Consider the following 22,885-nt stretch of genomic DNA (forward strand, 5'->3'; position numbering starts at 1 on the left):
ATAACATTGACAGTGTGTTGGTTAGAGTAGATATGGTAAATAACATTTACAGTGTGTTGGTTAGGGTAGATACGGTAGATAACATTGACAGTGTGTTGTTTAGGGTAGATATGGTAGATAACATTAACAGTGTGTTAGTTAGGGTGGATACGGTAGATAACATTAACAGTGTGTTAGTTAGGGTAGATATGGTAGATAACATTGACAGTGTGTTGTTCAGGGTAGATATGGTAGATAACATTGACAGTATACAGTATATAACATTGATAGTGTGTTGTTTAGGGTAGATACGGTAGATAACATTAACAGTGTGTTAGTTAGGGTAGATATGGTAGATAACATAGACAGTGTGTTGTTTAGGGTAGATATGGTAGATAACATTGACAGTGTGTTAGTTAGGTTAGATATGGTAGATAACATTAACAGTGTGTTAATGTTATCTACCATATCTACCCTAAACAACATAGACAGTGTGTTGTTTAGGGTAGATATGGTAGATAACATTGACAGTATACAGTATATAACATTGATAGTGTGTTGTTTAGGGTAGATACGGTAGATAACATATACAGTGTGTTGGTTAGGGTAGATACAGTATATAACATTGACAGTGTGTTGGTTAGAGTAGATACAGTATATAACATTGATAGTGTGTTGTTTAGGGTAGATACGGTAGATAACATTAACAGTGTGTTAGTTAGGGTAGATATGGTAGATAACATTGACAGTATACAGTATATAACATTGATAGTGTGTTGTTTAGGGTAGATACGGTAGATAACATTGACAGGGTGTTAGTTAGGGTAGATATGGTAGATAACATTGACAGTGTGTTGTTTAGGGTAGATACGGTAGATAACATATACAGTGTGTTGGTTAGGGTAGATACTGTAGATAACATAGACAGTGTGTTGTTTAGGGTAGATATGGTAGATAACATTGACAGTGTGTTGTTTAGGGTAGATACTGTAGTTAACATATGCAGTGTGTTGTTTAGGGTAGATACGGTAGATAACATAGACAGTGTGTTGGTTAGGGTGGATACAGTATATAACATAGACAGTGTGTTGTTTAGGATAGATATGGTAGATAACATTGACAGTGTGTTAGTTAGGTTAGATATGGTAGATAACATTAACAGTGTGTTAGTTAGGGTGGATACGGTTGATAACATTAACAGTGTGTTAGTTAGGGTAGATATGGTAGATAACATTAACGGTAAGTTATTAGGGTGGATACGGTAGATAACATTAACAGTGTGTTAGTTAGGGTGGATACGGTTGATAACATTAACAGTGTGTTAGTTAGGGTGGATACGGTAGATAACATTAACAGTGTGTTAGTTAGGGTAGATATGGTAGATAACATTAACGGTAAGTTATTAGGGTGGATACGGTAGATAACATTAACAGTGTGTTAGTTAGGGTAGATATGGTAGATAACATTGACAGTGTGTTGTTCAGGGTAGATATGGTAGATAACATTGACAGTGTGTTGGTTAGGGTAGATTATGTATATAACATTGACAGTGTGTTGGTTAGGTAGATACAGTATATAACATATACAGTGTGTTGGTTAGGGTAGATACAGTATATAACATTTACAGTGTGTTGGTTAGGGTAGATACCGTAGATAACATATACAGTGTGTTGTTTAGGGTAGATACTGTACATAACATTTACAGTGTGTTGGTTAGGGTAGATATGGTAGATAACATTTACAGTGTGTTGGTTAGGGTAGATATGGTAGATAACATTAACCGTGTGTTAGTTAGGGTAGATATGGTAGATAACATTAACCGTGTGTTAGTTAGGGTAGATATGGTAGATAACATTGACAGTGTGTTAGTTAGGTTAGATATGGTAGATAACATTAACAGTGTGTTAATGTTATCTACCATATCTACCCTAACTAACACCCTGTCAATGTTATCTACCGTATCTACCCTAAACAACACACTGCATATGTTAACTACAGTATCTACCCTAAACAACACACTGTCAATGTTATCTACCATATCTACCCTGAACAACACACTGTCAATGTTATCTACCATATCTACCCTAAACAACATAGACAGTGTGTTGTTTAGGGTAGATATGGTAGATAACATTAACCGTGTGTTAGTTAGGGTAGATATGGTAGATAACATTGACAGTATACAGTATATAACATTGATAGTGTGTTGTTTAGGGTAGATACGGTAGATAACATTGACAGAGTGTTGGTTAGGGTAGATACAGTATATAACATTGACAGTGTGTTGGTTAGGGTAGATATGATAGATATTATTTACAGTGTGTTGGTTAGGGTAGATACAGTAGATAACATATACAGTGTGTTGTTTAGGGTAGATACTGAAGATACTGTAGATAACATTTACAGTGTGTTGTTTAGGATAGATATGATAGATAACATTGACAGTGTGTTGGTTAGGGTAGATACGGTAGATAACATAGACAGTGTGTTGGTTAGGGTAGATACAGTATATAACATAGACAGTGTGTTGTTTAGGATAGATATGGTAGATAACATTGACAGTGTGTTGTTCAGGGTAGATATGGTAGATAACATTGACAGTGTGTTGTTTAGGGTAGATACTGTAGATAACATTTACAGTGTGTTGTTTAGGATAGATATGGTAGATAACATAGACAGTGTGTTGGTTAGGGTAGATACAGTAAATAACATTGACAGTGTGTTGGTTAGGGTAGATACAGTAGATAACATATACAGTGTGTTGGTTAGGGTAGATACAGTATATAACATAGACAGTGTTTTGTTTAGGGTAGATACAGTAGATAACATAGACAGTGTGTTGGTTAGGGTAGATACAGTAAATAACATTGACAGTGTGTTGGTTAGGGTAGATACAGTATACAACATAGACAGTGTGTTGTTTAGGGTAGATACAGTATATAACATTTACAGTGTGTTGTTTAGGATAGATATGGTAGATAACATAGACAGTGTGTTGGTTAGGGTAGATACAGTATATAACATAGACAGTGTGTTGTTTAGGGTAGATACAGTATATAACATTTACAGTGTGTTGTTTAGGGTAGATACTGTAGATAACATTTACAGTGTGTTGGTTAGGGTAGATATGATAGATAACATTTACAGTGTGTTGTTTAGGGTAGATATGGTAGATAACATAGACAGTGTGTTGGTTAGGTTAGATACAGTATATAACATTGACAGTGTGTTGGTTAGGGTAGATACAGGATATAACATTGACAGTGTGTTGGTTAGGGTAGATACAGTATATAACATTGACAGTGTGTTGGTTAGGGTAGATACAGTATATATCATTTACAGTGTGTTGGTTAGGGTAGATATGGTAGATAACATAGACAGTGTGTTGGTTAGGGTAGATACAGTATATAACATTGACAGTGTGTTGGTTAGGGTAGATACAGTATATAACATTGACAGTGTGTTGTTTAGGGTAGATACGGTAAACTCAATGTTGTTTGGAGGCTCTGAATCAATGAATCCAATGATTGCATAATTATTTTCGAGTAACACATGTATGCATGTGTTGATGGGAATTAGAAAATGACAGTAGTGTAGCTCTAATGTGTTAGAAAATTAAAGACGATTCCATTCCCAGAAAAGAAATTAAACTCAAGTTTATTTTAGGGTGGTTCTGAAACTGTTGCTATAGATTCATAGAAATGTGCAGTTTTCTTGCTGTAGAAAGTTAATGATTTTTTTAATGGAATTGATCGGATGTGTTTTACATATGAACACACATGCGTGTTCTGATACTGTCAAAGTATTGTCCCACAATACAATGCTGATACAGAAACAACATAAGGAGCCTATCTCAGTCCAACACATCATAAGCTTGACTGCATCGTATCCATTGATTTGATGAAAACGGAAACGATTAATACAGTTTGAATAAAGAACACAATGAAGGCTGTGATGACGGTCGGGATATAAATCAAAGTTAAGGAACAAAAAAATCATTTCATATAGAGACCCCTTTCTATCTGCAAGCTTGAGAGGGTGTTCAGTGTATCATAATCCTTGCTAGAAAGGTCGGGTGAGTTATATCATAATCCTTAGTAGAAAGGTCGGGCGAGTTATATCATAATCTTTACTAGAAAGGTCGGGCGAGTTTTATCATAATCCTTGCTAGAAAGGTCAAGGGAGTTATATCATAATTCTTACTAGAAAGGTCGGGCAAGTTATATCATAATCCTTACTAGAAAGGTTGGGCAAATTATATCATAATCCTTACTAGAAAGGTCGGGCGAGTTATATATATCATAATCCTTACTAGAAAGGTTGGGCAAATTCCATCATAATCCTTACTAGAAAGGTCGGGCGAGTTATATATATCATAATCCTTACTAGAAAGGTTGGGCAAATTATATCATAATCCTTGCTAGAAAGGTTGGGCGAATTATATCATAATCCTTACTAGAAAGGTCGAGCGAGTTATATCATAATCTTTACTAGAAAGGTCGGGAGAGTAATATCATAATCCTTGCTAGAAAGGTTGGGCGAATTATATCATAATCCTTACTAGAAAGGTCGGGGGAGTTATATCATAATCCTTACTAGAAAGGTCGGGAGAGTTATATCATAATCCTTGCTAGAAAGGTTGGGCGAATTATATCATAATCCTTACTAGAAAGGTTGGGCGAATTATATCATAATCCTTACTAGAAAGGTCGGGTGAGTTATATCATAATCCTTGCTAGAAAGGTCGGGCGAGTTATATCACAATCCTTGCTAGAAAGGTCGGGNCTTACCTGGTCAGAATCATCTTTGGTGGATGATGGTATCACATTGTAAACTTGGAGTTCCTGCCCCATCCCCAGGGGTTAGAGCGGCCGGGCCCCAAAGGGAACATTTACAAATATTTCAAAATTCTTATCCTTTAATTTGATAACATGACAAATATTGTATTTCACTTAGTTTACATGCTGATTTTCACATCACATCTAAACAATAAAATAAAGCTACCAGTACCTATGATATAACTCAGGTGACCGCTAAGGCCCTTGGGCCTCTTGTTGTTAAGAAAGTTAGGCCAATGACGTATTAATCCAGAACATGTATATCTTCATTCATGTTGAGCGATAGTATCATTGAATTCCATGTATAAAGCCCCAATTGACATCAATAATAAATACAAACCAAACCTCCTCCGTAAGTAGGAGAAATGTCATTATAGATGACAGATATAACGGTATACAACAGTTACTATAGGAGTGGTTAAAAGTCTCTTTGTTGTGATGTTTATAGATTCATTGTACCATGACATCTGTTCTATTCTTCATGAAATTTTGAAAGATGCCAGTATATGTACCTGAAGAATCTGTGTAGACTGTAGCGATTATAGTCGAAGTGTCACAGGCTCTAGCTGGCCTGAGTATGACAGTACACTACCTATCCAAGAGGTACGTGATGACCTAGTGTACAGAGATGAGGTAATGCTTTAGATAATATCTTAATACAATGTAAGTAGAGCATCACAATTTAGGTTACTCTGACCATGGTTTCGTGTATGGCATTCTTCCTTCACAAAGTTTACTTACGGTACCAGGTTTTATGTCGCTATAAACAAAGTAGTGAAAGAGTTGTCTGTATAATTTACAACTTTGATGTCTAGCTGTCAGAACCTGGTGTGGGGCAAATCTTGTTGGTGCATACATCTGGCCTCTTAAGTTTTGATGTCAAGGTCAGTTATGGACACCTTGAAATGCTTGTGAACAGAACAATGTTGCACTACATTTTTGTGACCTTTCTCTCTCTGACCATTAATTTTGGTAAGATTTCTGTGTTTCAGTCAGTTATGGACTAAGCTTAAAGGTCACACACCTTGACATGCTTGTATGCCCCTATTTATGACCTTGACCTCTATGACCTTTGGTAAAAAAAAGATGTTGAGGTCAGTTTTGGACTAGCTCATTACTGCAGATGTTGGATATAAAACTTTGCATGCTATATTGGTCTCAGTATGAGTACAGGATTTCGTATGGATTTTTCGTGACCTTGACCTCTGTGACCTTGCTTTAGTTCTTACATGTGAGGTTGTCAACATCCATGTTTTATAGACACATTTCTAGTTTCAAATAAAAATAACACCATAACTCTGTAAATGTTGTAAATTAAATTGATGAACAGCATATATGTGTAGTGGAACTGGACTGGGTCGATCGTCGGCAACCAGGAAGCTCAATTGGTATAGCCTCTGTCTAGAGTTTGGAAGGTCCCGGGTTTGAATCCTTGTCTAGAGTTTCGAAGGTCCCGGGTTTGAATCCTGGTCTAGAGTTTAGAAGGTCCAGGGTTTGAAACCTTGTCTAGAATTTGGAAGGTCCCAGGTTTGAATCCTGGTCTAGAGTTTAGAAGGTCCAGGGTTTGAAACCTTGTCTAGAATTTGGAAGGTCCCAGGTTTGAATCCTGGTCTAGAGTTTTGAAGGTCCCGGGGTTGAATCCTTGTCTAGAGTTTGGGAGGTCCCGGGTTTGAATCCTTGTCCAGAGTTTGGAAGGTCCCGGGTTTGACTCCTTGTCTAGAGTTTGGAAGGTCGCGGGTTTGAATCCTTGTCTAGAGTTTGGAAGGTCGCGGGTTTGAATCCTTGTCTAGAGTTTGGAAGGGCCCGGGTTTGAATCCTTGTCTAGAGTTTGGGAGGTCCCGGGTTTGAATCCTTGTCTAGAGGTTGGAAGGTCCCGGGTTTGAATCCTTGTCTAGAGTTTCGAAGGTCCCGGGTTTGAATCCTGGTCTAGAGTTTAGAAGGTCCAGGGTTTGAAACCTTGTCTAGAATTTGGAAGGTCCCAGGTTTGAATCCTGGTCTAGAGTTTGGAGGGTCCCGGGTTTGAATCCTGGTCTAGAGTTTGGAAGGTCCCGGGTTTGAATCCTGGTCTAGAGTTTGGAGGGTCCCGGGTTTGAATCCTGGTCTGGCTGTGCATTTCTCTTTCTTTGTTACAAGCTCGATAATTGCCCAACCTTGACTAAAGCACAGGGTGCAATGGGATACCCAAATCTGGGTTGTAATTAGTTGTGTCTTTTGGAGCGAAAACTGAGAAAAATGATAGAGGAATGAAGTAGATCTGGAGTGGGTCGATCGCAGCTACCCGGTAGTTCAATTGGTAGAGCGTCAGTCTAGAGTTTGGAGGGTCCCCAGTGCCAATCCAGTCTGGCCATCTCTTTTTCCTGTTACATATACATTCCAACCTTACACTATCATGCTGTATGCAAAATGGTATATTTGGAAATGTACATTTAGGACTTACCGCGTAGCAAGGTCAGTTTGAAGAACCGTGACAGGTACTTGCTGAGTTTACTGATTGTGATGTTATGTTGACTTATTTGTTTTGACTGGATCAGCTGTCCTCTGACAGATCTCGGTCCCTTAAGCTATAAATCATAATTGTCCTGTGTATTTTACATAGACCATCACTAATTTAATGTGGAGAAATAAAAATATAAATACACAGGTAAACATTCTGACAAGGCACTCGTCTGTACAGATCATCTGTACCGGTGCCCGAGGCTGTTCTACCATAACCAGACAATGCTTACAGTAAAATCCAGGTAAATAAGCATCACAAAAAGCTTAGTCAACTTCACAAATCCTCCTATCCACTTGTAATAATATTATCAATCAAATAGTCCAGGTTCAGGAGATTTTCCATCAGACATTTTAGTATCCTCATCTGAACTTAGTATAGCCCGTTTTCTCTGGACGGCTCCATACGGTGCTCATAGCCCTACACAATCACTTAATATCAAACTGACTTGATAGAAAGCTTCAGCTGGCTTTAATGCTAGCATGATATTATTTATTAGAAAGGGAAAATTTTAGAAAAATTAGTTATGCAGCTTGATGACAAAGTGATGATGTTATATTTTAAGTGATCAGGTAACATAACAGTGGTAATATAATTTCCAAGGAAAAGAAAATTTAATAACGCAGGCCAAAACCGTCCTGTATGACTCAAGTGACCAGACCTCCTGTAGCCCTGTAGGAATCAGAGAGCTCTGGTTGGGGCTTTAAAATCAGCTGTACGTTATAGGAGATGAAGTATAAAATCAGCTGTACGTTATAGGAGATGAAGTATAGCATTGTATCAATGGCCTATAGGATGACACTATCACTGGAGGGATGGTATATAGCCCATACCGAAATAAGTTACAAATAGGCATAACTTTTTCGTACCTTTTCAGTAACTTTTTTGTACTCCTGATAAAAGGTACAAAAAAGTTATAACTTTTCGATTCCTTAATTTAAACTTAAACTTTACTAGTGTACCTTTTTGTAACTTCTCTGGACTTTAAAAAAATCTGGTATAACTTTAAGTACCTTTTCTGGACTTAGAAAATAATTGCAATGCTGGTAAAAAACTTTGAATATTTTTGGTATAACTTTTAGTACCTTTTCTGGACTTAGAAAAAAATGCCAATACTTGTGAAAAACTTTGGTATAACTTTATAAAGTTAGAACATTTTTGGTACAGTGGAACCCATTTATTATGTATATATATTGTTTATTATTATATGGTCAAAGGTAGGACCCCGCTTATTATGATGTTTTTTTCTGCTGTGAATGGATTTTATAAGTAAGTTGTCCGTGTGAAACACCTGGACAATTACGTAATAGGTCCGGCTAATTGTACATCGCCCGAGGTAATCATCGGTCCACTCAAGGTAAATTTTTCACACCTCGCTTCACCCCAGTCAGCGGAACACAATAGATCGACCATCGCTTGCTGGTCATACCTGTTAGTCTTAACAAAACATGTGGTGCAGTTAATTGCTGTAGGACTGTATATCAAATTAAAATAATTAGGCCTTAACCGAACACAAATTCCGATAAGACAACGAGCATGCCTTTCTCAAATATTCACGGTTACCTTGACCAGTCATGTCTGAAAATCATGCCGATTTCAATGAAAATATTACTTCAGAAGGAAGACCTGTGCATTTAATCATTTAAGAAATAGCTTCTTAATTGCATAAGAAGTTGATTCCCGTGTTTTCGTTGAAAAAGTGTCAAATTCAGGACATACATTTGACAGCATGGTGCCGGAAATCGTTCCAAAGTTTTACGTTATTGTCGTAAACAACTTACGACGGCTGCTTGATTATTGTTAAAAAGGGAATCTTTTTTGTTTTCAATTGTTATTGTTGTGTCCATACTATTTGTATTTAACAATAAATAGTTATGATTAATATGAGGTAGGACTTTATCGTTATTAAAGCGAAGCCCTATGCGAAAAAGTAATCTCGTGTGACTATAAATAGCCTTATCAAATTGGCCAATGAAAAGCACGCGGGTAAATTTTGTATTCGATCGACCTCTAGATTTTGAACTCTAACCTGGCGAGTCACAAAATATTGGAACGTGTTTTGGTTTACTGGGAAGACAATACCAACTTCATCATTCCTTGAAGACAGTGGAACGTCCACGAAAAGAGCTTAGTGAATACGCAGTTTGTGATGAAATCTTTTCATGAATCCCAGGTTTTCTGGGGAGATCGTCGCCATTTCAGGTAAGCCATCAATTGTATTTTCATCGAAAGGATTCAATACAAAACGCAGAGTAAACATATCAAATTTATTAAATAAAAACAGTACCATGACTGAGACGATGGATGTTTTTTTTTTATATGTATGATCTTTAGAGATGGGCAGACGGCAGTACTATCTGTTAAAAACACCGATTATTTCGGTACCGATTAAATTTTCGTTTACTGAGCTACTATATTTGTATACAATTCGGAAAGTAGATCTACTTACCAGAATCCGTTTCGGTGTATAATAAGATTTTCGGTATTTGTTTATTCTTTGTTCTTCGGGGAAAGGTAGGATATTTCAGTGTGATGTTTAATTTCTAGCTTAATATATACTCAAACCCCGTGCCGAATATATATTTTTCCTATATAAGTCTACACTTTTTCGTTTTTATATATCAGTTAGTACATGTTATAAAGTTAACAAACACTTTACAAATATTTAAATAATTATTGGAATTTCTCCTTCATGACAAGAAATAACCGAAATTTAAAAGCCAATGCATTTTAATTTCCTATCAATATATTTTAAGATTGAATAATTTCTACTTAAATGGTTTCTTACTTATTTTTTGTTAATCTGTCCTTAATTAGTAGCTTTGGAATTTCTAAATTTCGTATGATTTTCTTCACCTACAATACTGTATTTGAATTGAAACGTAAGAGTACCCATGTTAGCAGTACAATGGATGCGGTGTTGTTTTTATAATCTTCATATATTGTTAAAAAGATTAAAAACATTCATTTTCAAAAAGGAAATTTAAAGAGAGATATCTGACAGTTTTTTAAGCAAATGACATGCAAGTAACAGGCACTGTTCAACTTCTGCATTCTTCATCAAATATTGTTTAATGACGTCCTTTGAAAAAATATTGAATTTTATTTCATTTTTGTGAGTAAAAATTTTGAATTCTTTCAACTTGATAAAACTGATATATATGCTTCTTTTGTTTTGTGTTATTAAAATAACTTGATATTCCTATGACTTGAAAGGAAAAAAATAAATTTCTTTAAAAACTGAAGTGTGCCATTTTAAATATTCCACAGTAAAGTTGACTGATCCCTCTCCTTCCACACTGCATGTCCTTACCCTGTTCCCTACAGAAATCTTATATATGTATAGCTCAGTATATACATCAGTTAAATTAGAGAATTCCACATTTTTTTTTATATTTCTCTTTGTCTAGATGATAACAAGAGCTGTGTACACTGATGGGGGGAAAAACAGACAGAAACAACAGATGAAGAAGTTTCAGCTCCAGCTCATGAGTCTGTTATAGTGGTCCATGAACCTCCCCCTCAACCCCCTGCTGCAAAGAGAATTAGTGCCGAAAACAAATCAAACAAAGGTAAGTTCATTGATTTAAGGTACTGATTTTGTGATCTATTGTTTAAGCTTTTGTAATCTCATAAGTCTCCTCTGTCTTTTGTCTAACCTTATTGAAATTTGACAGCCTTTATATGTTTACAAGCTGAAATGAAAATGGCTTTCTTTTGGAATTTTGATTTTAATAATTATTAGGGCCCCACATTGAAGATGCGAGTACGTGCCCTTATAGTAATCAGGTTGTCCGTCTGTCCATTTTTTTTCTTTTGTACAATATTGATGGAAGTAAATGGAGTAAGTTTTTAAAATTTTACATGATGATTTCCCATGCATCCTAGTTCTGCTTGGTAATTTTTCGGCAGATCTGTTTCAAAATGGCTGCTTAAATCAGCCATAATGGATTTTAACATTAAAAAATATATATTTTTTGCTCTTTAATTACTGGTAAACATTTTGTAATGACATTATGAAGCAAAGTTGGTCACAATACAACAAGAGGTCAACTTATCGAAGGTCAAGGTCATTTGATCAAAGGTCAAAGTCAGATTTTGTATCTTTTTACTGCTTAACAATTTATTATGACATGATGAAGCAAAGTTGATCAGAATTAAACAAGGAGTCAACTGACCAAAGGTCATAGGTCAAGGTCACTGGATCAAAGGTTAAGGTCAAATTTTGTAGCTTTTCATGAATGAGCATTTTATGACATTATGACTTAATTCAAGGTCAAAGGTAAAGGTCAAATTTAGTATCTTTTCACTGGTGAACATTTCTTTATGAAACTTTTTACTGATGAACATTTTGTTATGGTATTATAAAGCAAAGTTGGTCGGAATTAAAGAATAAGTCAACTGACCAAAGATCATGGTCACTGGGTTAAAGGTCAAGGTCATTTTGGTCCAAAGGTCAGAGACAAAGTGGATCTCTTGACTTTGACCCCGGCTCTTGTTGGGGAGGTATTTAAGGTGAAATAAAACAGATCAAAGCCAACAAATGAGTAGTGCACTGGTATTTACATTTCTACACAAGGGTGAATTAGTTAGAATATTCATAAGCAATCACCGATAGATTTTGCTATTACATTTATATAGATATTATATACCATAAACACACAATGAACTGAAAAGCTTTTCTTTTTGAATCTCTTTACACCATATCGTAAATATATTAGCAATCCGATCAACTGTTACAATGCTATTGTGTTGTGTCAAGGTAAGAAATTAGAGGTAAACATGTTGCTTAAAATTCTTGTTTACTTCCTTCTTGTTTAGGAGACTCATTTTAATTGCAAAATTATATTATTTTGTAAATTGTGTTATTGCTCCTTATCTTGACAGATGGAGCTTATACCTGGGGCTGGGGTTTATGTGTATCCCAAACACATAAAAACCGCACAGAGGAAGACGAAGGGGAACAGGTCGCCAGATATTTGATGTCAGTGTTCTTCACCAACACTGAGCTGGTCAACCTGGGAAAGGTTTGAACCAGAGCATTGTTGGAGCAATAATTGGTAATTATGAATTAAAACTTTTTCATAACAGCACAAAAGAAAAGAGTTCTACAGCAATTCTCTTTATGTAGAAGTAATGTCACTGAAATTACAAAAGTATCGCTATAGCTGCTTGAACTGATTAATGGTGCCTGTCGGTGAATACTAAATAGCAAGTTTACCATAAAATGCTGTCGATGATTTCACCATTCATATTCATTAATTCCGAGAATTTTAAGCGATGAAGAAAGAACTAAGAAAATTTAATAAAGTTGCAATTATGTTACTAGCTATTTTTCCTAATTCATCTGCTTTTCAACAGATTATGCTGAGGCAATTCATGGGAAAAGTGGCCTGTCAGAAATCAAGTTTTCAATGAGGACAAAAATCAGTGCTTTGGTCAGCTTGGCCAGGAGGAACTCAACCACATAGAACAAATGAGAGATTTCAAATTTTAAGAACTATTAATATGATTGTTTGTTGTAACTTTACAAGAGATATTCTATTAATGATTATTTTAGGAATGGTTATGTGAAATAGTTGTGAATACAAGAGAATAAAAGTGAGTATGCTAGTGTCAGAACTGGAGAGAGTCATAGTCAATGCAGGGCACTTCCTGGAAGTCAACATGAGAGTATATTTATTACATTATTGTGTATTATATTGTAAAATAATAGTAACTACAGAAAGTATTTATATAATAGTAACTACAAGAAAATATTTATAGTGTAGTAAGTGCAAGAGAATATCTATATGATAAATAGTAACTTCAAGAAAATACTTATATAATAGTAGCTAAAAGAAAATATTTATTCATATATTAGTAACTAAAAGAAAATATCTATTTATATAATAGTAATGTAAAGAAAATATCTACTTATATAATAGTAACGTAATGAAAATTATTTATATTATAGTAACTACAAAAGATTTTTTTTTTATATGATAATAACTACAAGAAAGCAGGTGATATATAATAGTAACTTCAAAAGAATACTCTATAAAATAGAATTTCATTTAAACAACAGATCCAGTAAAGGTTAGGTTATGACATTTTTTTNAAATGATTATTTTAGGAATGTTTATGTGAAATAGTTGTGAATACAAGAGAATAAAAGTGAGTATGCTAGTGTCAGAACTGGAGAGAGTCATAGTCAATGCAGGGCACTTCCTGGAAGTCAACATGAGAGTATATTTATTACATTATTGTGTATTATATTGTAAAATAATNCATCTCAGAAAAGCATAACTTTTTTGTACCTTTTGAGTAACTAAATAAAGTTATAACTTTGTTGTACCTTTTTACTAGAACTGTTTCTGTACCTTTTCTGTATCAGAAAAGTATACATTTTCTGTACATTTTAAGTACCTAAATAAAGTTATAACTTTTTTGTACCTTTTTAGTAACTAAATAAAGTTATAACTTTATTGTACCTTTTTACTAGAACTGTTTCTGTACCGTTTCAGTATCTCAGAAAAGCATTACTTTTTTGTACTTTTTTAGTAACTAAATAAAGTTATAACTTTATGGTACCTTTTTCACTGGTGTTTTAGTGGCTAAATGTAACTTTTGTATACCTTTTGTTTGCCAATAAAGTATTGATTGAACTGAACAAAGTGTTTGAGTGTAACTTTTTAATACCTTTTTGTAACTTTTTAGTACTAGATTGAAACCCTCTTCTCACAAGGTTCCAATCTAGCATCAAAAGTTATAACTTTTTTGTACCTAAAAAGAAGTAACTATTTTGTAACTTTTTTCGGTATGTCTAAAGCCTTTACATCATCAATGGTTCTGTGTCTAAATCAAATTCAAATGTGTTCATTTATACACTACATTACATATAAAAGAATGAAATATAATGTTCAAAGGTAAGGACTAGTACATGGTCCTACAAATGGTCAATGGTTGAAGGTTTTTGTCCTACAATGGTCAATGGTTGTAAGTTGTGGTCAATGGTTGTAAGTTGTGGTCAATGGTTGAAGATAATGGTCCTACACATGGTCAATGGTTGAAGATAATGGTCCTACAAATGGTCAATGGTTGAAGATAATGGTCCTACAAATGGTCAATGGTTGAAAGTTATTGTTCTACACATGATCAGTGTTGGAGGTTTTTGTCCTACAAATGGTTAATGGTTGAAGATTATGGTCCTAAAAATGGTAAGATTTTTTCCCTGTACGGATAGCACTGGTAACCATTTATGACATGTATAAAAAAACATAACCATGACAACCATGGGAAAGAAATGTTATTGTGAGGCTTGTTAACAAATATCTGTAGCAACCATAAAAGCCATGCGATACCCTTGGAGACAGATAGCCTTGACAGCCATTGGTTCAGCATATTGCCGTTTGTATGGTGATACTGCTTCGGTTTGCCTAATTTAAGATACAACATATTGCCGTTCTGAATTGGTTAATCTATCAATTTTCTGTAAGTAAGATGGTCGGTAGATGAGCTTGTGTCTTATTTACTGTCAGGAAGCAGTCAATGAAGTGTGCTGCATTAGTATTGACAGTTTCGGAGAGTCGGGAGATCAATGCCGATTGGGCCCACGGTTTTTAAGTTAATCAGAGGGTCAGTGGAAATTGATTAACTTTTCCTAGTCATTCATCTACATGATTGGCCATAGGCTATTGAATCAATGAAATTTTACCCTTTCTCTTCTCCCTAAGCTGGGGTTCTGTAACAGCCAAATATACGAGAAGACCTGCAGCCTATGGTATCCCAGATCTGATAATGGACCAGGCCATGGTATTGATTCGGTCTGTCCTAAGGTGTGTGGAGGGGTAACTAGAGTTGATGTGTATGTAAACTATTTGTTAAGTGCCAGGGACTATTAAGTCTATAGAAAAGGTCACATATAGCTCGACTATGTTCCACTTGTTGATGGTAGGCCAGAAAGACACTTGGATATTCATATCGTCCACGGGGCCTTTCGATAGATATCAATACTGTGACTGATTTCCATATGTGTACGGTCATTTGGACACACATTCATTTCTATAGAGATAACTTTAATGGCTTTTTGTGGTCAGGAATATTTTATTGACTTATCAAATTTGGGCAAAGTAACAAGATATGATGAAAAGATTGTGGGTCAGGCATACCAGCCATTTATGGTCTTTCTGAAAGTTCATCACCTGTCAGAGTCCATCTTTAGAGTGTTTAATGACAAAGCACAAATAGTCAACTCCTCTCAAAGTCCTGAATGCCAGCAAGATGCGACAAAAATCTCACAAATTCTTCAACTCTGACAAGACAAAAGACAAATAATAAAACTCCTCAAAAAGCAGCCCTCCTGATCACCACTAACAAGACATGACCTAACTTCTCACAAAGTCTTCAACACTCAAAAGACAAATCTTCCCTGAAGCCGAAGTCCTCAATACTGACAGTTAAATTTAAAACATACGACAAAACTATGAAAGTTCTCATAGACACACCAATGAAACAAATTTGGAAGTCCAAAAGACAAAACTCCTCAAAAAGACCTGAACACGAACAAGACAAATGACAAAACTCCTCAAAAAGACCTGAACGCTTACAAGACAAATGACAAAACTCTTTAAAAAGACCTAAACACTTACAAGACAAATGACAAAACTCCTCAAAAAGACCTAAACACGAACAAGACAAATGACAAAACTCCTCAAAAAGACCTGAACGCTTACAAGACAAATGACAAAACTCTTTAAAAAGACCTAAACACTTACAAGACAAATGACAAAACTCCTCAAAAAGACCTAAACACGAACAAGACAAATGACAAAACTCCTCAAAAAGACCTGAACGCTTACAAGACAAATGACAAAACTCTTTAAAAAGACCTGAACGCTAACAAAACAAATGACAAAACTCCATAAAAAGACTTGAATGCTAACAGAACAAATGACTAAACTCCTCAAAAAGACCTAAACACTAACAAGACAAATGACAAAACTCCTTAAAAAGACTCGAACGCTAACAAGACAAATGACAAAACTCCTCAAAAAACCTGAATATACTTACAAGACAAATGACAAACTCTTTAAAAAGACCTAAACATTTACAAGACAAATGACAAAACTCTTTAAAAACCCTGAACGCTAACAAGACAAATGACAAAACTCCTCAAAAAGACCTAAACGCTAACAGGACAAATGACAAAACTCCTCAAAAAGACTTGAACGCTAACAAGACAAATGACAAAACTCCTCAAAAATACCTAAACACTTACAAGACAAATGACAAAACTCCATTAAAAGACTTGAACGCTAACAGGACAAATGACAAAACTCCTCAAAAAGACCTGAAAACTAACAAGACAAATGACAAAACTCCTCAAAAAGACCTAAACACTAACAAGACAACTGACAAAACTCTTTAAAAAGACCTAAACACTTACAAGACAAATGACAAAACTCCATAAAAAGACTTGAACGCTAACAGGACAAATGACAAAACTCCTCAAAAAGACCTAAACACTTACAAGACAAATGACAAAACTTTTTAAAAACCCTGAACGCTAACAAGACAAATGACAAAACTCCTCAAAAAGACCTAAACGCTAACAGGACAAATGACAAAACTCCTCAAAAAGACCTAAACACTTACAAGACAAATGACAAACTCCATAAAAAGACACAAGACAAATGACAAACTCCATAAAAAGACTTGAACGCTAACAGGACAAATGACAAAACTCCTCAAAAAGACTTAAACACTTACAAGACAAATGACAAAACTCCTCCAAAAGACCTGAACGCTAACAAGACAAATGACATAACTCCTCAAAAAGACCTAAACACTTCCAAGACAAATGACAAATCTCCTCAAAAAGACCTGAATATACTTACAAGTAAAATGACAAAACGAGATTTAGATCTAAAAAAAGGTATATTTGTTTTTAACAGTTGATTGTTTTACTAAGACCAAAAAGAAGAAGATGAAGATCAGAAGGACCGCTGAGATAAGAAGACTACAAGAATAAGTTCATGTATAGCATTGATTTAGTTCATAGGTACTTTTGTGTTGTTTAAATTCTGTTCTGTCGTTTCAACATTTGTCTTGAGTACAAATTGTTTCATAGTACATTAAGTTAGATCTAGTTTCTCAATAACGGAGACAGTAAAGTAGCTAGGGGTGATCCCAACTTGACACCAGCAGATAAGTGTTGTAAGCTTTAGGGTATAGAAGATTTCAATCTAGTTATCAGAAGCATACCTGTAAAATCACAGGTAGTAATTGATGGCCCCCAGCTGGTCCGGGGCACAATGGTGGGAACAGGTTTACATGTTTGTTTGTTTGCTGTTAAATGAGATGTAGATGTCAAAAGGCTGTACATTGCATTGATTGTTCCTTTATATTAAAGCTCTGTCCTACTTGTACATGGTTATCTTACTGGATAGTTAACGACATTTTAAACTAGGTTTGTGAAGGCTTTTGAGCTTAAACCATTTTCCTATATTCGTTTTGATTTGGAAAACATTTTTAGACCCTTCCTTGATGAATTCAAAGTATATGACCGTAATAAGTGTCAAATACCTCCGCACACTGTTCTACGACATTAAAATCTGTTAGGACTAACGAATACAGACATGATTTCTAGCTAATATATAATGGTGGCTTTGAGGATACTGTTTTCTTTGGCCACATAAATATGGTATGACTGTGACTGTTAAAGATTCTAGTCTTGTAAGTGAAAGTCGGAGTGGTTTAAAATTACAACAGAGGATTTAAAAGTGTAAATAAGGTTGTATTTTGTAAGTGCATGTCTGCAGTTTACATGCAAGTGGGAGGTTGAACAGGTGTAAATGTGATTGGTTGAACAGGTGTAAATGTGATTGGTTGAACAGGTGTAAATGTGATTGGTTGAACAGGTGTAAATGTGATTGCATTTCTGAGTTTTGTTTTATGTGAGAGGTTTTAAAGGTACCAAGTGTTATAACAGCAGCAGGTATTGGTCCATGTCTACGACCTGTATCGGCTGTAGTAACAGGTTACTTGTCCTGTAAGTCAATCATCTACATATGAATTATCTATACAGGTATAATAACATTGTTGCAACCTGCTCACAGATTGTTGTTGTGGATTTCAGACAGGAACAGGAAATTGGAATTTTGTTGTTGAAACCTGTAAATATAAGGTCAACTTAACACACAGAAACTACCTTTAGTATTTGTCCCTATCCAGGGGCCAACCATTTGGTATATAAAACATACAGGTCTCTGAGGGAGGGACCACCTTTTGGGTCTGACCCAGACAGGCCAACAAATACACAGAAAACTGTCTTAATTGACTTACCACCTTTTGGGCCTGACCCAGACAGGCCAACAAACACACAGAAAACTGTCTTAATTGACTTACCACCTTATGGGCCTGACCCAGACAGGCCAAAAAACACACAGAAAACAGCCTTGACTTACCACCTTTTGGGTCTGACCCAGACGGGCCTTCAAACACTCAGAAAACAGTCTTGACTTGCCACCTTTTTGGTCTGACCCAGACAGGCCACCAAACACACAGAAAACAGCATTGACTTGGCACCTTTTGGGTCTGACCCAGACTGGCCAACAAACACACAGAAAACAGCCTTGACTTACCACCTTTTGGGCCTGACCTCGACAGGGCAACAAATACACAGAAAACAGTCTTGACTTGCCCCCTTTTGGTCTGACCCAGACAGGCCAACAAACACACAGAAAACTGTCTTAATTGACTTACCACCTTATGGGCCTGACCCAGACAGGCCAAAAAACACACAGAAAACAGCCTTGACTTACCACCTTTTGGGCCTGACCTCGACAGGTCAACAAATACACAGAAAACAGTCTTGACTTGCCACCTTTTGGTCTGACCCAGACAGGCCAACAAACACACAGAAAACAGCCTTGCTTAATTGACTTACCACCTTTTGGGTCTGACCCAGACAGGCCTTCAAACACACAGAAAAACAGTCTTGACTTACCACTTTTTGGGCCTGACCAGACTGGCCAACAAAAACACAGAAAACAGCCTTGACTTGGCGCCTTTGGGGCCTGACCCAGACAGGCCAACAAAAACACAGAAAACAGCCTTGACTTAGCACCTTTGGGGCCTGACCCAGACAGGCCACCAAACACACAGAAAACATCATTGACTTACCACTTTTTGGGCCTGACCCAGACTGGCCAACAAACACACAGAAAACAGTCTTGACTTGCCATTTTTGGGTCTGACCCAGACTGGCCAATAAACACACAGAAAACAGCATTGACTTGCCACCTTTTGGGTCTGACCTAGACTGGCCAACAACCCCCCGGAAAACAGTCTTGACTTACACCTTTTGGGACTGACCCAGACAGGCCAACAAACACACAGAAAACAGCCTTGACTTGGCACCTTTTGGGCCTGACCCAGACAGGCCAACAAACACACAGAAAACAGTCTTGACTTGCCACCTTTTTGGTCTGACCCAGACAGGCCAACAAACACACAGAAAACAGCCTTGACTTGGCACCTTTTGGGCCTGACCCAGACAGGCCAACAAACACACAGAAAACAGTCTTGACTTGCCACCTTTTTGGTCTGACCCAGACAGGCCAACAAACACACAGAAAACAGCCTTGACTTGCCACCTTTTGGGCCTGACCCAGACAGGCCAACAAACACACAGAAAACAGTCTTGACTTGCCACCTTTTGGGTCTGACCCAGACAGGCCAACAAACACACAGAAAACAGCCTTGACTTGCCACCTTTTGGGCCTGACCCAGACAGGCCAACAAACACACAGAAAACAGTCTTGACTTGCCACCTTTTTGGTCTGACCCAGACAGGCCAACAAACACACAGAAAACAGCCTTGACTTGCCACCTTTTGGGCCTGACCCAGACAGGCCAACAAACACACAGAAAACAGTCTTGACTTGCCACCTTTTTGGTCTGACCCAGACAGGCCAACAAACACACAGAAAACAGCCTTGACTTGCCACCTTTTGGGCCTGACCCAGACAGGCCAACAAACACACAGAAAACAGTCTTGACTTGCCACCTTTTTGGTCTGACCCAGACAGGCCAACAAACACACAGAAAACAGCCTTGACTTGCCACCTTTTGGGCCTGACCCAGACAGGCCAACAAACACACAGAAAACAGTCTTGACTTGCCACCTTTTGGGTCTGACCCAGACAGGCCAACAAACACACAGAAAACAGCCTTGACTTGCCACCTTTTGGGCCTGACCCAGACAGGCCAACAAACACACAGAAAACAGTCTTGACTTGCCACCTTTTGGGTCTGACCCAGACAGGCCAACAAACACACAGAAAACAGCCTTGACTTGCCACCTTTTGGGCCTGACCCAGACAGGCCAACAAACACACAGAAAACAGTCTTGACTTGCCACCTTTTGGGTCTGACCCAGACAGGCCAACAAACACACAGAAAACAGCCTTGACTTGCCACCTTTTGGGCCTGACCCAGACAGGCCAACAAACACACAGAAAACAGTCTTGACTTGCCACCTTTTGGGACTGACCCAGACAGGCCAACAAACACACAGAAAACAGCCTTGACTTGCCACCTTTTGGGCCTGACCCAGACAGGCCAACAAACACACAGAAAACAGTCTTGACTTGCCACCTTTTTGGTCTGACCCAGACAGGCCAACAAACACACAGAAAACAGCCTTGACTTGGCACCTTTTGGGCCTGACCCAGACAGGCCAACAAACACACAGAAAACAGTCTTGACTTGCCACCTTTTTGGTCTGACCCAGACAGGCCACCAAACACACAGAAAACAGCCTGGTCATGCCACCTTTTGGGCCTGACCCACACAGGCCAACAAACACACAGAAAACAGTCTTGACTTGCCACCTTTTGGGTCTGACCCAGACTGGCCAACAAACACACAGAAAACAGCATTGACTTGCCACCTTTTGGGTCTGACCCAGAATGGCCAACAAACACACAGAAAACATTCTTGACTTACCACCTTTTGGGACTGACCCAGACAGGCCACCAAACACACAGAAAACAGCCTTGTCATGCCAACTTTTGGGCCTGACCCAGACAGGCCAACAAACACACAGAAAACAGTCTTGACTTACCACTTTTTGGGCCTGACCCAGACTGGCCAACAAAAACACAGAAAACAGCATTGACTTGCCACCTCTTGGGCCTGACCCAGACAGGCCAACAAACACACAGAAAACAGTCTTGACATGCCACCTTTTTGGTCTGACCCAGACAGGCCAACAAACACACAGAAAACAGACTTGACTTACCACTTTTTGGGCCTGACCCAGACAGGCCAACAAACACACAGAAAACAGTCTTGACTTGCCACCTTTTGAGTCTGACCCAGACTGGCCAACAAATACACAGAAAACAGTCTTGACTTGGCACCTTTTGGGTCTGACCCAGACTGGCCAACAAACACCCAGAAAACAGTCTTGACTTGCCACCTTTTGAGTCTGACCCAGACTGGCCAACAAAAACACAGAAAACAGCATTGACTTGCCACCTTTTGGGCCTGACCCAGACAGGCCAACAAACACACAGAAAACAGCATTGACTTGCCACCTCTTGGGTCTGACCCGGACTGGCCAACAAATACACAGAAAACAGCATTGACTTGCCACCTTTTGGGCCTGACCCAGACAGGCCAACAAACACACAGAAAACTGTCTTGACTTTTGAACCCAACCAGACTATACACTTGAAGTATTATTATATAAAGGATCTTTAGTGAGTAAAACCAGAAATCTGTATCAGCCAGACCTTCAGCTAGGTCCCAATATGAATCTGTATGTACCAGATTTTTACAGAGATTTTGATGTATAAACTGTATAAACTATGAAGATATCAATTTCCAGTAAAAATAGTGATTCTGGTATTAGGTATAGACAGGAGTCACTGTACACTGGTCTAAGTCCCTGATGGTGGTCAATTTAAACAGGTGTTACAAAATACATATATTAGTCCTGGTGGTGGTCAGTTTAGACAGGTGGCGCTGTACATAGGTGGGACACCCTGATGGTTGTAAGTTTTGACAGGTGTTACAAGATACAGATATTAGTCCTGGTGGTGGTCAGTGTAGACGGTTGTCACTGCTGGTTTTAATTAATAATATTGGTTTACCAGTTTTCTTTATCCTCCTCCTCAGATGGTGATGAAAATTCAACCATTCAATAAATTTCATGACAACACACCAACTTTTATTATTCGAAAGGTTTTTTTAAGCCCCAAGATTTTCAGGTAAATTCAATATAACCTGACGTTTCCAGTGAAATAATAGACAATGACACCGAGGCTTTCCTTACATTGTCAGGTACCTATGAAATTCCTCGGATCTCTTTCGAACAGGTAATAAAAGTGAAGAGCGAATTGTCCAAGACTTCCTCTGTCGCTGTCATGCCAAATGCTCCGATAAACCAGTGGGCTTCCTTAAAGCTGATAACAAGACTGACAATTAATTGTGCAATAGTAGCTTTTCAAGTGATGGAATGTGGTATGACCTAGGGGGTTCGACATTAAATAAAAACGTATTAATACTCATACAACCCTTGTTA

The 22,885-nt window shown here is 37.4% G+C and overlaps 1 long non-coding RNA gene across 1 annotated transcript; it reads left to right on the forward strand.

Annotated features, from left to right (window-relative positions):
* Positions 1-9,398: 9,398 nt before the first annotated feature.
* Positions 9,399-13,177, forward strand: LOC110448754. Its single transcript, XR_002462773.1, has 4 exons — positions 9,399-9,513; positions 10,722-10,883; positions 12,199-12,371; positions 12,673-13,177. It is a non-coding gene; the product is annotated as an uncharacterized LOC110448754 (long non-coding RNA).
* The last annotated feature ends 9,708 nt before the right edge of the window (positions 13,178-22,885 follow it).

The sequence above is a fragment of the Mizuhopecten yessoensis genome, unplaced genomic scaffold (assembly GCF_002113885.1).
Source record: "Mizuhopecten yessoensis strain PY_sf001 unplaced genomic scaffold, ASM211388v2 scaffold431, whole genome shotgun sequence".
Classification (NCBI taxonomy): Eukaryota; Metazoa; Mollusca; class Bivalvia; order Pectinida; family Pectinidae; genus Mizuhopecten; species Mizuhopecten yessoensis.